Source organism: Peromyscus eremicus, chromosome X, assembly GCF_949786415.1.
Source record: "Peromyscus eremicus chromosome X, PerEre_H2_v1, whole genome shotgun sequence".
NCBI lineage: Eukaryota > Metazoa > Chordata > Mammalia > Rodentia > Cricetidae > Peromyscus > Peromyscus eremicus.
This window is the reverse complement of record NC_081439.1, coordinates 23,823,034-23,837,806: the sequence shown is the minus strand read 5'-3', so window position 1 is coordinate 23,837,806 and position 14,773 is coordinate 23,823,034.

Here is a 14,773-nt window from a genome sequence, read left to right as displayed (position 1 = left end):
TCTCTTGCTATCTCTCTCTCTTTCCACATACACACACACACACACATACACACACAATTAATGAAATAAAACCAGGGGTAGGACCTTTCTGTCTTTAAATAAAGTTTATGAGATTTATTCTCTTAGCAATAACCAGCGTATGTGTGGAAATAAAACAAAATAAAATATGGGAAATAGATATCTTGAAGGTTCTGCCACTTTCATGTACAGTCTGGAGGCAAGACTATATGACCCAGCAGCCATAGAATTGGGAGGGAATAGTCTTGATCATCTCCAAATGATAGTTGTCCTATCCAGAACAATAAGAAATCAGTCTCCTGAAGACCAGACTCTTAGTTATTATAAAATATAGTCAGCTTTCAGTAGACCCCAGCCCCCTCAGGAGGTATGCTGTGAGGGCTACTGAGGTCAGTATTGAGGATCAGGGCATTCTCATGAGTGCTGAATGGCTCTCATTTTTATGCTTCAGTTGTTCTCTGTAACTCACTTTCTCATGCTTTCGTCCTTATCTTGGAAAATAGAAAGGAATCAAATTGTACCTAGTCGGCCATTTATTTTGCTTACCTTTACTAGAGTCTTCTCTGACAGTTTTGATAAATTAAAAATGATTCAGAAGTAAGATATTCCTAAATGTTCGTTATATTTATAATACTCAGCTTCCAATCACATGTAGGAAATGTCACTTTCTTTAAAATATGAAATCTTGATTTAAACACGCTGGCTAAAAACATTCTATCCACTCTGAAAAGTAAAGGAATCCAAAATCCATTTCCCTGCATATAGGCAGAATAGTTAGCAAAGATGGGTGAGTCTGCAAGAGAAACTGTTCTGTTAATAAATGATGCTTGTGTATCCCTAGACAGATTTCAATTTCTATGGTGACCTTTTTTCTGCTTTGTGGCACTATTAACAAGATTATAGTATTCATGTTTATCATAGCTCTAACATAGCACAGGGGTTGGCAAATAGCATCTCAAAGCCAAATCCAGTCCAATGCCTGTTTATCAGCTTCTATAGAAACAGCCACATTCATTTGAAAGTATTGTATAGCTATTGTATATATATATATAGATGTATATAGTATATATGTATTCATGTGTGTGTGTGTAGTTATGCACATGCCAAAGCATGCATGAAGATGCTAGAGGACAAACTCAGGTGTTGATCCTCACATTCTACCTTGTTCAGGGAAGGATATCTTTTCAGTTCACCACTGATTCTACCAATCTAGCTGGCCTGTGAGCTTTCGGGGATTATCTTTTCCACTTCCTATCTTGCCCTGGGAATGCTGGAAATACAGACACACACTAGAGCATTTAGCTTTATATGGGTTCTCGGGACACTTAACATCCAAACTATAATTCTTGTTTGCCACATATTACAGAGTACTATAGCAGCTCAAATTGGTGAGTTTTTTTTCCAGTCATTTTTTATGTAAAAGGTTGTGTTTGGATTGGACTTTAAGACACAGCTATCATTTTAACAAGGAAGAAGGTAAATATATTTATGGAAAAGAATTTCTTTCCCCTTAGAATTAGTTGGTGAAATCGAGTGAAAATAATTGGTGGAGGAAGGTAATTTCAAGCATAAACCAGAAACGTTATGATATTCAAGCTCTAAAAAGAGATGGAGAACTGAGATATTCAACAGATTAGTTAAAATAGATTACTTTAAACTACTCCCAGTCCTGATTTAGATGTTTGTCAATAGGGCAGAATTATCTACTATGAGAGGTAAAGGTGAGACATACTTTCTGAATAATAGATGTTTCAACAAATTCAGAACTTTTAATGTCATATTTCTCAACAGGGAAGACTGCTCAAAACAATGCATGAAAAAGTGTATTACAAAGGCATATATATCAATAATAAAACAAAAGGGAATGTTCAAAGAAAACATAGGACCAGCTTAAGACACAGCACCCATGTCTACTTGGAAGGCATTTGGAAACAATGGGCATAAATGGAACAACAAATAAAAAGGAGAAATACTAGCAGTAACACATTTCTACCTCCACTGAAATGGCTTAAGTCACTGAAAGATTTTGAAATCTGTATATTTAGCTTGCTCCTCCAGTGATTCTTGTGTCCATTAAACTCTGAGAACCAGTGATACGGGGGAAGGGAGAATAGAAAAAAAACAGATGAAGGAGATAGAAGCTAGAGAAACTGGAATGTTCATTCTGCTGCTAAATGTGCTGGTAAGGGGACAATGGGAAACACAGAAGTCAGGGGCCGTATTGGCTGAAAAGCAGTGGCATTGGCCTGGAAGACAGGAGTTTGCACAGACATTACAGACAAGGAAATAAATAAATGCCAGGTTATGTAGCTATACAAAGTCATTTTTCTCAACTAAAAATGAGAAAACACTGAATCATTAATTTGCAATGAGAATTTTAAATGTAAATGTTATTAACACACCCTTAATAAGATAATCTATTATCCTTTCAATTATTCTTTCTCTGCAGTTATCTTTCATATTACTTTCTGATATTATATTAGACATATGCTGCCTGTTAACCTTTGTACATCATAATCTCTTTCAAATTTTATATGTTTTTATTATTTGACATTAAAATATAATTACATCATTTTCCTCTTCCCTTTCCTCCCCCTAACCCCTCTCATATACACTTTATCTCAAATTCATGGCCTCTTATTCCCTCATTGTTGTTATATCTATGTACATAGATACAATCTGTTGGATCCATATAAAGTCACTTATGTGTACTTCATGGTTAACCACTTGGTGTTAGGTAACCTATTGATATGGGAGGATTGCCTGGGGAAGACTATATCTCTTCTTCTTAGCATTCCTTTTTTGCATGACCAGAACCTTTCAAGATGCAGAAAACAAGGGATCCTGTAATACCTAGGACCAACTGAAACATCTACACCATAACTCCTGAACCTAAGGCTCAGGGATCAAAGGACAAGGGGAAGAAATATTATAAGAGACAGAAGAATAGAAATTTTGCTATAAGAGTACTTTCCTAGAAATGTCAGAGAAGTGATACCATGAAGTCTCATCAACATGGCTGCCTAAACAAGACCTGAACAAGGATGATACCAATAGACATGCTAACATGGATAAAGGGAATCTCATGGGGACCCAATCTTTTAAAATTTTTAACATATTATCATTCTGTGATAATTGTACCTAGTTTTTGTCATATGTATCTTTTTTTAATTAAAAAGAGATTCTTTTCTCATAAAATACATCCCAACCACAGTTTCTCTCCTTCAACATATTCTAAGTCAAATGTGCTGTTTTAAACTCATCTTAGCTAAGATTCCCTTTACTGTGGTGAAATACCATGACCAAAAAGCAAGTAAGGGAAGAAAGGGGTAGTTTGGCTTACAACTCCACATCACTGTCCATCATTGAAGGAATTCAGGGCAGGAACCTTGAAACAGGAACTAATGCAGAGGCCCTGGAGGAATGTGGCTTACTGGCTTGCTCCTTATGACTTGCTCAGTGTGCCTTATGCCGCTCAGGACCCAACATTGGCACTAGCATAGTGGGCTGGGCCCCTCAACATCAATAATTAATCAAAAAAATTCCCAAGAGACTTGCTTGTAGGTCAATCTTATGGAGTCATTTCTTAAACTGAGAGTACCAAATGACTCTAGTTTGTGTCAAGTTGACATAAAACTAACCAACATAAAAAACTTTCAATGTTTTTTTCAACACTAGGAATCCATTCACGGGCTTTGGACACAGTAAGCAAGCATTATGTCATTGAGCTACAACCCAATGACCTTTATGTAGCAGGCTTTCTCTTTTTGCCCACCAACCAGCTCCCAAATCATGACATTGAGACTTATTAGTTATGGATGTTCAGCCTTAGCTTAGGCTCATTTCTCGCTAGCTCTTATAACTTAACCTGTTTCTCTTCATCTACGTTTTGCCTTGGGGATTTTTTAGCTTTCTTTCTTTGTGTATGTCCTACTTTTCTTGCTTTTCCCATGTCTGACTGGCTGGCAGCTGCCTGGCTAGCTGGCCCGAAATGTTTCTCTCTCTTTGTCCCTCATTCTCTTCTCCTTCTTCTCCTCTTAGATTTCTCCTACTATTTATTCTCTCTGCCTGCCAGCCCTACCTATCCCTCTCCTGCCTAGCTATTGGCCATTCAGCTTTTTGTTAGACTAATCAGGTGCCTTAGGCAGGGAAGTTGAAACAAATACAACACATCTTTGCATAATTAAACAAATGCAGCATAAACAAATGTAACACATCTTTACATCATTAAAAAGGCAGCAAAAATGGATGTAACCCACCTTTACACAGTTAAAGTAATATTCTGTGGCATAAACAAATGTAACACATCTTTACATAGTTAAATATTCCATAACACCTTTATAATCTACTTTAAACATTTTTCATTTTGTAATATTCCATTTGATTCTTTTTTAAGGTATATTCCTTTAAAACACATATACATCTTGATTATTCATTTGATTTTTGTTTTTCTTCCTTTTTCCCACAGAACTATTCAGTTTGATATATTATAAGTTCAAGGGCAGCGAATCCTTCTGTTTTGTGTCTTTGAGTTATTCTTTAGCGTAGTTTTCAGTGTTTGAGTGAATCTTCAGTGAGAATCTCCCACTCTGGTAAGGGTCATAGCTTACTTAACATGTGAAAGTATTATAGTAGAATAGTTTTAACTTGTTTCTGCACAGCACTCAAGAGGATTCATTTACCTTTGATCAGTTTTTGTGTTGATTTCACAACTTGGAGAAATCCTGCAGAAAATGGAAACTTACACCCTATAGCCAAGTATAATGTTGGCCTGAGGCAGCAGTCTTCACACAAGAATGTTTCTGTCATCTAGCTCTGTAATGAAAACAAAAGGAAAGATTCCTTGCACATATCTGAAATTGTGGTCAGGGCATTATTAAGTTCCTCTTTTACATATTAGTTTTCATTTGTTATTATTGGTGGAGCATGTACACTTAAGTGTATGAGGTGCTATACCTGTATGTTGAGATCAGAGGACATTTTTCACCTTGTTGAGACAGGAGTCTCGCCTACTGTTTCTGCTGCATGCCCTGGGTATTTCTGCCTCCCATATCACAGTAGGAATGCTGACATTGTGGATCTGCTTTTACAGTGGGTTTCAGGGATCAAATTCAAGTGACCAGTCTTGACCAACTAGGATTTTGTTTGTTTGCTTGTTTTATTTTATTTTTACCTGCCAGGCTGTCTCCTCATCCCAAAGAGCAGCACCTTTATGTCCCAGGTGAATGTAAAGCCTAAATTCTGCTACTACATGGCCACTAACATCTCAGGCCAAGTTTTGGGTTTTTTTAGTTGCTGTGTAACAACTTATAGGCTACTACAAGGATGAATGAATTTTTAGCACAATGGATGCAACTGGAGATGACAGTCATATTAAGTGAATTTATGTTTTTTCTCATGTGTGGCTCCTCCATTTTATACTGATAGGTAAAATGGTATATGCATAATGACAAGAAAGTAGAGGTGACACTAATTGGAAGGGGGACCAAGAAAAGAGAGAATAAAGAGAATACACTCAACATTACAATAAACACTTGGATAAAAACCCCTAAAATAGCTCATTTCTTTTTTAAAGGCTCAAATAAACACGTAAAAATAGAATAAAATAAAAACCTATGCACTAAAGCCAAAGCAACCATTTATTACCTCTCATGAGTCAGTAGGTTGATAAAGCACAGCATGAGAATCTTTGGTCCCATGTGCTTGCTTATCAGCCGAGCTTCAGTCATTTGGAAGATTTACTGGAAATGAAGCATTCCTGTCATACTATGCCAACCCAGGCCAAAAGGAAGGGGAACAATTGATTGGCACAGACTGAAACCTCCAGAAATTTGAGCTAAAATAAACCTTTTCTCTTTACAAGTTATGTTATCGTAGATGTTTGTTACAGTAGTGAAGAGCTGTCTGACACATGCCCTATGCTGCCAAATGTACACAATTTGCCTGATCTCTCTCTTTTTTTTTTAAATCCTGGAAACCTTGCTCCTAAGTTGTTCATTGTATACAGAGTAATAGAAAGCTTCAGTCCAACATGGATACATCAATTGGTTGCTCGTTACTAGAAATAATTATTAGAATTATGTAAAAAATGCTCTCTTTTGAGCCCAGTGGCTATCCAGAATCAGAAATCACTAGAGAAAGCCCATACAGTGAGCTTACCACCATTGAGAAATAAAACAATGAACTGGAACAGAGTCCATCTTGTTTCTGTTCCCATCCAAACTCTCATGTTCCTCTTAACTGCTAAATGTCTAAAAGGATGGATTTGAATAAGGAGTATTGTTTTGGCCCTGCTGACGGGAGAAATCCACCCTTCTTTTAATTCCAAAGTTGTACACATGTCCATTTAGTGTGGCTCATTTCCTTTCTAAATGAAATGAAATTTGCATTTATATAGCCCCTTGCATACCACAGGGGATACTAAAAAGCCCTGCGCAGCAGAAACTATTCACAAGCTCAGAACTGAAACTCCTGTAGCGGACTTATCCATCTTCATAGTCTTAGACTAACTTACGTTACCTGCTCTGAGTGCTGAGTGGGCTAAAAAAAAAAAATGCAGACAACAATGTGGACTTTTAAAGGTAAACTGCCTAAATATACCTGTAGCTGGATTTGGCTGCTGAAATGAACAGATGTGTCTCATGTGCTTGCTGTTTGGCACTGACACTGCCTATCTTAAAACTAATGTAGATAAAGATAAGTTTTGTGGCAAGTTAGAAATACTCCCCAAATAAGAGAAAGATAAAGATATGGTAGAGATAAAAAGAAGTTACATTTAACCTCATATCATACACATTTAGTTTTAAACATACCAAGGATTTAAATGGAAAAAAGAAACCAACAAATTCTCTGGAAAAAAAATATGATGCAATATCTGCACAACCTTAAGGAAAAGATTTCTTAAGTTGAACACCAAAAGCATTAACTATAAAAAAGGGAAGATTGATAAATTTGACTTTCTGGTCATGAAAAACAACAGAGGGAAAAACAAATCACAACCTGGAAGAAAACACATACATCTGAGAAAGCAGTTGTGTTCAAAATACAGAAATAACTATTATAAATAAAAAAAGACAGATAGAGTCATATTTTTTATTGGACAAGATATATAAAGACATCCTTACTAAAAGAAAAGTAGATAACCAAAAGATCAATACGTGTATATAAGCATACTCAATATGACCAGCCATCAGGGAAATTTCAACCACGATGGGCTATCACATTATCCTTATAAGAATGTCTATAACATATAAGATGACTGTACATATTGCAAAGGATTAGAGAATATGCTGGACAACTGCCACTATCCCATACAGCTGCAGGAACATGAAGTAGCTTAATGTCTTTGGAAAACTAGCAGTATGTGCTATGCATATACCTATGCTTATGACCCAGCAATTTTAATCTTGGCTGTATACATAAGTCTTATGTCTTCCAAAATATATGTTCAAGAATTCTCATGCTAGAGAACTAAATTAAATTAAAACATCTAAAAATAAAATACTACAAAGAATTGACAAAGAATAAGCATCCATCCACAGCACAAGTAAATAACAAAGAGCAATGATACATCTGTATGTGTGATATTGCTTACTTCAACTTCTATGATAGCTAAAACTAACTAGTAGTATAAATTTTAAAAACAGTTATAGACAGACAAGATGGCACAGCAGGAAAAGCACTTGCCATGTAATTCTAATGACCTGAGTTCAATATACACAGGAAAGAGCCAGATGTGCTATGCTATGTCTGTAATCCCAGGACTCCTGTGGGGATATGGCAAGTGGAAACAGGAGAATTGACCCAAAACTCATGAACACAGGGCAATACAGAAATGAGATAGACACAGCCTCAAAACTGAGATAGAAGGAGAGAACCAACTCTTGAAAAATTGTCTACTGATCTTCCCTCATACTCCATGGGATGTACACACACATACACACACACACACACACACACACACACACACACACACACACACACACATTTTTGGGTTTGTTTTGTTTTGAGACAGGGTTTCTCTGTGTAGTTTTGGTACCTGTCCTGGATTTCGCTCTGTAGTCCAGGCTGGCCTCGAATTCACAGAGATCTGCCTGGCTCTGCCTCCTAAGTGCTGGGATTAAAGGCGTGCGCCACCACTGCCCGGCTTGTGCACAACCACCACCCAGCTCACATTTTTGATAAAATAAAAATAGTTATTTGGGAGAGAAAGAACAATATTCAAAAGGGAGAAGAGTGAAGCTTCTCGGGTACTAGAAATATTTTATTTGATATCTTCTCTTGAGGGGTAGGTTCTTGAGTGCTGGCCACTTGATTGTGTATATGCTACTGTATATAGGTTATGCTTCAATAAAAAAAGACAAAATACAAAACAAAAACCATATGTGGATGTGTTTTACCCAAATCTTTGTTACCTTTAACCTGTCATATATTGATTGCCTCTTGCTTTAATGGGCAATATAGTTACGTTTTCTTATCCACTAAACTCTGTTTGTGAATGCAAGAAAGTCACTTTTTCATCAATATCCACCATAATATGTAGTACAAAATCTGGAACATAACCAAATACAAACTCCATGAGCAAGGTGCTCATGTACTTGAGATATATGAGGACCTCTGGATAAAACCTTCACAAATGTCAAGAGTCTCTTGTACTTCATATTTTTAATTTTTGAAATTAAAATATAATTACATCATATTCCCCTTCCATTTCCTTCCTCCAACCTATCCCAGGTACCCTCCCCTTATATTCGCTCAAATTCATGGCCTTTTTTTCTTTCTTATTGTTATTTTTGTCATTCTTTCTTGTCTTGTCTATTTGGTGTTCTGTGTGCTTCTTGTATCTGTATAGGTATGTCTTACCTTAGCTTAGAGAAGTTTTCTTCTATGATCTGTTGAAGATCTAGACTATGCCACTCGCTTGGTATTCTTCTCACTTGTCTATGCTTATGTTTCAAAAGTTTGATCTTTTCAAGGTGTCCCACATTTCCTGCGTTTTTAATTTGTTTTTCATATTCTTTGTTTGATTAAATTTCTCTAATTTATCTTCAAATCATGGTATTCTATATTTTATTTGATTCATTCTACTTGTAAGGCTTTCCCTTAAGTTTCCCAGTCTGATTATTATTTGTATGTTTGTTTTTCAATTCCATTATTTCAGCTTGAGATTTCCTCAGTGTTTCTCTATATTGAATTTAGTTCTCAAGTCCTGGATTGTCTTTGTCATTTCCATTAACCTTATGTATGTGTTTTCTTAGGTATCACCTAGGGTTTTATTCTCCTTAAGCTATTTCTCCTTAATTTTACTGAGCTGTGTTTCTTTGTGCCTTCTTTCAAGTCCTGGAATTCTTTGGTGAAGTGTATGCTCATTATTTTAAATTTTATTTCCTGGGGTTCATCCAAGTAATGCTCATTGGCAAACATTTCTACAGGACTAATAGATTTTATTGAGGAGGTACTAGCCTTGTCTTCCACGTTGTTTGTATTTTTGCAATGAGATATGGGCATATATATGTGCACTTCTTTTGGTAGTTCTCTATCTGATGTGGACAGAACAGTTAAGGGCAGAGCATGGAGTATATGGGTTGGATTGGGCTTGAAGGTTGGATACAGCTTAGGTGGAATGAATTCAGGTGGATTCAAATGGCTGATCTAGCACATAGGATGTGCATCCTCATTCAAGCCTAGAGTTTGAAGGTAGAACTGAGGACTGGGGAGGGTGTGGGGATGGGATGGTCAGGTGGACTCACTGAGCTAGACCCTGGCACAAGATTTCAGGATCAGGCTATGCAGAGAGGTTTGATCTGTTACAGGAGGGGGCTATAAGTTATAGGTGAGTGGTAGGCGTCATGACCAAAACCTGGAGGTTGAAGGTAGTGTAGGCAGGGGTGGTCAGACTAGGCCAGAGAACCGGATGTAAGACCCTGGTTAGATTTGTGGTGTGTGGCGGGGGTGGGGGGTGTTTCACTGAGAGGAGGATCAGGCAGAATCACATATCTCGACACTGGAGCAAGGTGTGCAGGACCTAGCTGGGCAGAGAAGTTGGATGTGACTTGTAAGTTTTCTACTTCATACTATTTTATCACCTGTGAGACAAAAGTCTCAAATATACTACATTCTCAAATTGCTTTCATATTATGGCAAATATTTGTATAGTATGCACCTCAGTCCTGAGAGTTTATCCTTCCCTGTTTAGGATTTCCTCAACCAGTCTTATCTGAGTTGCACTAAACGTTCTACATGGACATGATATATTACAGATTTTGATCATATCTACAATGATAATGTTTTATTGTACCTTATTTGGTAGTTTTCATTTTATATATTCTCTCTCTCTCACCTGCCAATAAGTAGTGAGGAAACAAAAAATCTGTAGCAGGAAACCATAAATAAGGAAAGAGATGATGGTCTTTTAAAAAAACAAGTTGTCCATCCCACACTCCAAATTATATGTTACTTCAATTTGCCTTAGAAAATCACATATTCCTGGAAAACTGAGCTGTTGATAAATAGTTCAAACATCAAATATTGTTCAGTGAATATCACCATGTACAGTCAATGTGGGTAGTTTCCTTGATATACTTCATTTTGTAACATTTGGGGCCACATATAACTTCACTTAGCTACAGAGGCAACATAATAACAAATATAAATTCTATGTAGAAATTTGAAAACTCTGTTTCCTGTGGGCTCCTTCATAACTCCACAAAACTTAATACAAGGAAGCACAGTTAATTTTTATGAGACTGTGTGTGTGTGTACGTGTACGTGTACGTGTGTGTGTGTGTGTGTGTGTGTGTATGTATGTGTGTGTATACTATTATTTTTTGGCTCTCAGTCATCACATCAAATTTAATAAAATGTTTTGCCTTTGTCCTTCCCTTCATTTGATAACAAAAGAAACTTTAAAAGAACAGTTTTATTCACGAACAAAGCTATGATGTAACTTTGTTGATCAACAGAATATAGAACATTTTATTCATTCAGTTTGATAATTAAGTTAGCCATATAGAGGTAAAAGTTTTTTTCTGGACTGTCTATATGTTATAATTTGGTAACAAGTAGAACACTTCCTGTCTCCCTTTTTGCTTTTAGTTGATACATAAAAACAGTAAATACTACACTTGAACTATAAGAAAAAGATCTATGTGCTTTATGGCTGTGTCCCACACATTTGGTTTAATATAATGCTTCCATTCAGAAAAAAATATAAGTTCTTTGAAGATCTTTCCAACTGAACAGCCTTAGAGAGAGAGCATCTAGGTTTTTTTTTTAATGAAAGATTTAAATCCAAGACACTTAGATTCTGAAGGTACTAAATTACCTTGGGCAAGTAACTTAGTTTCTTAAGTTTCAGTAGAGAGGAAGTGATAATGAAGATGTCAACTTCTGATAGCTAATGTTACAATATATGGGAAAGTATTTTTATGGTAGTGAAAATAGACCTTCTTTCATTCTCGCTGGGGGAACCCTCAGGGTTAGGAGCAAGATCTCCTGGTTTTTTGTTTCTTGTTTTTTTTTTTGTGTTATGTATAGTTTTCACTTTATCATACAATCATTATCTTGCATGTTTATGCACCAAAAAGAGATGAAATTATTTAAAAATGGATGCCTCCATATAGCTAGTCCATTCAACTAACAGGTTATTAGATTGCTTTGGTTTGTCTAGGAAAAAGGGTCCATCTATTAGTAGTATGTATGTATTCTAAAGCAATCTTTTAGCTTTAAAATAATAATTTGCTCTCAATTACATTAACACGGGTCTAATATAAAAGTTTACTGTAATAATGAAAATATATAGATGTTTTGGATATCAGGAATGAATCATAGCACTTCTGAGTCTAGAGCATAGTTTACTATATAGAATAAATTCTAGAGTTCAATTTTCACTTTTATAGATAGTTTGGCAGAAGTGTGATGAACATATTTTTAAATCTACTTTTTGAAATTCCTAACTTTTGATACTAAATTTTCTCTCTCTCTCTCTGTCTCTCTCTGTCTCTCTCTGTCTCTATCTATCTCTCTCTCTCTCTCTCTCTCTCTCTCTCTGTCTGTGTAATATGTGTATAATATATATGAATATAATATATGAATATATAAATACATTACACACACACAATGGATACATAAACATCCACAGAGTCTGCATTCTAGCAACAGCAGTCTGTCAGCTTTCAACAACCATTTGCCCTGCCCAATGATATACTTTTGTCTCTGTAAAATCCTAATTAGCATAAGAAGTAACATTATAAACTTTGAGAATTCATGCGTGTATACAGTGAAATATGATTATATCCACTCCCGTCACCACTCCAAATACTCCCAAATCTACCCCAACACATCCACCTACCTTCTAACTTGAGAAGTATTTTTAAAACCATGTGTCTTTGAAGATTTCACAGGAGTTCCATATAACACGTTACCAGTCCTGCCAGTTTCTTGGGATGAAAGCACAGCAACTATTAAAAATAGAACTTCAGTTCACCAGTTTTGGAGGACTTTTCGAACCATAAAATTTTGGACTTCAACTTTTACAAATAGCAATATTCTAGTGGAGTAGGAGACAAATGATTTGGTAAGAAAATTAAAGGATAAAATATTTCTCCAGCAGTATTTCCTCTCATTAGAATCTAGTGTGGCAGAGCTGTCATTGTGGACATAAAGTGCCAGTAAAAGTCACAAAGCCATTGCTGATCTCTAAATTGCCCCTAGCACTGGTTCTAACTAAGCACAAGGAGAAAATGGTTATTTTTCAGTAGATGGTAAACAACCTAAAATGTCTGAAACTGGTAAATACACTGCAAAGACATTTAACAGGATATATGTGCCCATTTAAGTGAAATTTTGGAGGAAACTATATTTTCCCATTGAAGAGACCTAAAGGAACTTCCTTTATGCTCTGACCATAATTACCTCCCATCTGATATGCGAATGAACCAATATAACCTTGTGTTGGTGTATCTTGGGATGCCGTATGATATAGGAAAAAAATCATTAAACATGTCTCCAATTTGAAATTGTAATAATCAAAGACAGTGAAACAAAATCTGTACCAAGTATATAGGTAGAAAAAAAATTTTAATAAAACTCTATTGCTTCCGAAACTTAGAAAATTTTTCTAAGGCTAGCAAGATTTGTGTTTTGGCCACAGTGTGTATTTCTTTGTCCTTGTTCCTATGCCCAGATACAAAACATTTCTCTGATTTGAAAAGTAATGGGGAAACTGGCAATCATCTGTAGGGGGAGAGGAAAAGATAAGGAAGGGGAGATGACGAAACATATACTTTTTGCTATAATGTCAGCTATTTAGACTCCATGACACTGGCAGCTGTCATAATTATTTCTCCCCTCCAGGCAGCACCTAACATGGTTCTTCACCAATAAGTATTCAATGAGTATTTATGGAATAAATTTTATCTTGGACTGTCTGGAACTACTTGTTTGAAGAGGATTTTGGCACACTGCTCAAGAGAATCATGAAATATCTGTTTAAACAAATGTCTCAAGGGATTTAGTTCTAGATCACTTTAGTGAAAGTCCAGCAAATTAGAGAAGGTACAGGTGTCAGCAAGACTATGAGGTGCCTACCCAAAGTTCCTTGTATAAGAGGACAATGTCGCCTGCAAAAAAATTCACCCTCGGTAAACAAGTTTCCCTCACAGGAAGAAAGCGTTCATGAAAGAAGAATGCAGTTTTCAGTTTGTGCTGCTCAAGCTAGTGTCTGACTGTCAGGTGGCATATAACACAATGAGGCTTTAGGTACGAAGTTCCCACTCCATAATAAGTGGTTCTGGGACATGAGTGGATTCCTTAGGCTGTCTAAAACTCAGTTCCTTTGACTACGAATTTGAAGCATTGATATTATGGAATCTCACACGGCTGTGAGAATTACAGAAGGGTAGCTTCTGGGTTTTGACAAGTTGATAAACCACCTCCTGAAAAGGAAAGGGAAATCATAAGCTGGAAAATAAAATTATGAAAACCTTAACATACCCTGAGGGGATGATGACACGTCTGTGAAAAGTTAGTAGGGAAATGAAGAGGCAGCTTCCTGGGATGGCAGCAGCAGCTGCAGCAATGGAAAGAAGGCTAGGAGATAACTAGTCATAGTCTCCCTCACATTCCCTTGAAGCTCTAGTACCATTGCCCGTCCCACAAATGAAGAAATCAAAGCTACTGTTGATCTATGTGGGTGAAAACAAAGATGTCCTTCTGTAGTAAATAGCCAAGAGAAGTAGGGCAGTATCAAAACAGGAAATCTATAACTCTACAGCACATAGACCTTCCTTAGCCAGAAATCAAGGCTAGCATCCCCAGGACTAAATCATGAAGTTATAGCCCTGTTGTGGCAAAGAAAAAAAAATGTATCTTTGGATTCTTTCCCTAAAAATCAAAGCCCATTTGAACTATGTGAAGATGGTGGCCAAATATAAGATATAGAACATTATGGTAAATACCAGACGAGCACTCTTCAAAAGTATCAAAGTTGTGAGAAATAAGGAAATTCCAGAAACTCTCAACAATATGGGAATATGGCAAATGAATATAGTGCTGCATCCTGTAATGAATAGTAAGGAAGAAAAACATATTGGTGGATAAAATGGGGATATATGCTATATTGGAAGGGTATAGGTTCACAGATAGTATTACAGCAACATTAACTTCTTAGATTTGACAAATACACCATAGTTATATAAGATGATGCCTCTAGTGGAAGTTGTGCAAAGGTGAAGGGCTGATGGAATCCTTTAGTGCC